The sequence below is a fragment of the Benincasa hispida genome, chromosome 1 (genome assembly GCF_009727055.1).
Source record: "Benincasa hispida cultivar B227 chromosome 1, ASM972705v1, whole genome shotgun sequence".
NCBI lineage: Eukaryota > Viridiplantae > Streptophyta > Magnoliopsida > Cucurbitales > Cucurbitaceae > Benincasa > Benincasa hispida.
Genome location: NC_052349.1, coordinates 41,427,814 through 41,429,533, shown reverse-complemented (window position 1 = coordinate 41,429,533; position 1,720 = coordinate 41,427,814). Strand labels below are relative to the sequence as shown.

At 39.3% G+C, this 1,720-nt stretch overlaps 1 long non-coding RNA gene across 1 annotated transcript; it reads left to right on the top strand.

Annotated features, from left to right (window-relative positions):
• Positions 1-500: 500 nt before the first annotated feature.
• On the top strand, positions 501-1,495 carry LOC120070649. The gene is made up of 3 exons (XR_005480004.1): positions 501-594; positions 681-749; positions 1,471-1,495. It is a non-coding gene; the product is annotated as an uncharacterized LOC120070649 (long non-coding RNA).
• Positions 1,496-1,720: the final 225 nt, after the last annotated feature.

Here is a 1,720-nt window from a genome sequence, read left to right as displayed (position 1 = left end):
ACCACGCGCGTTCGACCAAGCCGCCACCAGTCGCCGGTCATTCATTCGTGGGTCGCCGTTCGCGCAGGTCGGTTTGATCGTTAGCAAGCAGCAATCGTCCAGCGCCCGCTCGCTCCTCCACGGCGCGATCTCGCCCAGCTAGTTTGAGTCGCGTCCGTGCCACCACCCCTCCAGCCGATCTCCTCCACCGTCCATTGCCACACTGCCTATCCCTGTACGTGGGTCTTCGTCAGACTCTTTAGATTTGGGTAAGATCTATTTTTCTATTGGGTCGGGTTTCTTGAAGGATTTTTTTGGATGCCATTAAGTTGGAATGAAAGTTAAATTAGTCGCATTATTTTGATTTTAGATTTGAGCTTTGAAAAATTACAGAAGCGGCTTGTCTAGCGGATTCGAGATTGTTCGGTAGAGTTCTGGTAAGAGTTGTGCTCCTTATTGTTGGTTTGTGGGCATGCATTGATTACTGAATTAAATGTTGACTTAACCCTTGGTATCTTTAAGGTTCCAAGTCATCGTCTATTGGGATTTAAAATCTGTTAGGAAGAGATTTTGGAGTCGAAATCTTGGGAGTGGTTGTTGATCAAGTTTCTTTGGGTAAGCTTTTTGGGTTATTTGGATTGGGTCTGAGGTTTTGCAGTTATTGTTGGACTGAAAATTTAATGGTTGTATTCGTATGTTAGGACCGTTACTTCAAATCGCTGTCATCGTTTGGTTGTCTGATTTGATTTGTGGATTTTCAATTAAGGTAAGTAATCTTACTACTGGAACTCAAACATTAGATGTATGCTAGCATGATAAATGTATGTTATGTTATGGCAGAACGTTAGCATGATAGATTGATAGTATAATATGATCAAAAATATGTTCTGGTACGAGATCTGAATTATTTATTTATGCACATAGACACTTGAATGCTAGTATGAGATGGTATGTGCTTCCCATATGGTTATATTTGATCTGATGATATTAAGGTATACATGTATATTGTAGAACCATGATGTGAGATTTATGTGTATATTGTAAGCTATGATGTTGAGGTTTATATGTATGTCATATAGTTCGTACAGTGATGATTATGATGTTGAGACTGTGCAAATGTTCTTACTGATTAGTTAGATGCCCATTAGATTTTTGTGTTTCCTTTGGGATTCACCAGGTTGTGTTTCCTTCGGGATTCACACAGTTTTTGTTTCCTTCGGGATTCACCAGTTTGTGTTTCCTTCGGGTTCATCAGTTTGTGTCTCCTTCAGGATTCACCAGAGGTAGTGGACATACCTAACTACAGTAGGATAGGACCTTAGTCTTCTTCTTGTTTCATGTGTATATGTGTCCCATGAGGACTAGAGCAGTTTATATGTTTCACCAAAGGTGGGTATCTAGAGGACATAGATGCCTAGCCTGACCCCAGTAGTGGGGTTACTTACTGAGTATTTTATACTCATTCTTTCTCATGTTGTTGTTTCAGGTAAGGGGTAGAGATGCACCGGCGATGGACAAGCGGAATTCGTGATCAAGTCACTGGGACTTAGTTTTTACGCTTCCGCATCATGAGATTTAGAGTTCTTTTCATGTTTCTCTTAATTTTTAGTTTTAATGTTTAAAACTTACTTTTAAGAATCGTTTTTCAGACTTATTTATTTTCCTTTATGATTTATGGGTACCCTACTATTAATTTAGTATTTGAATTTAATGAAAGTCTTTTGAACTTACCTTATTTAAT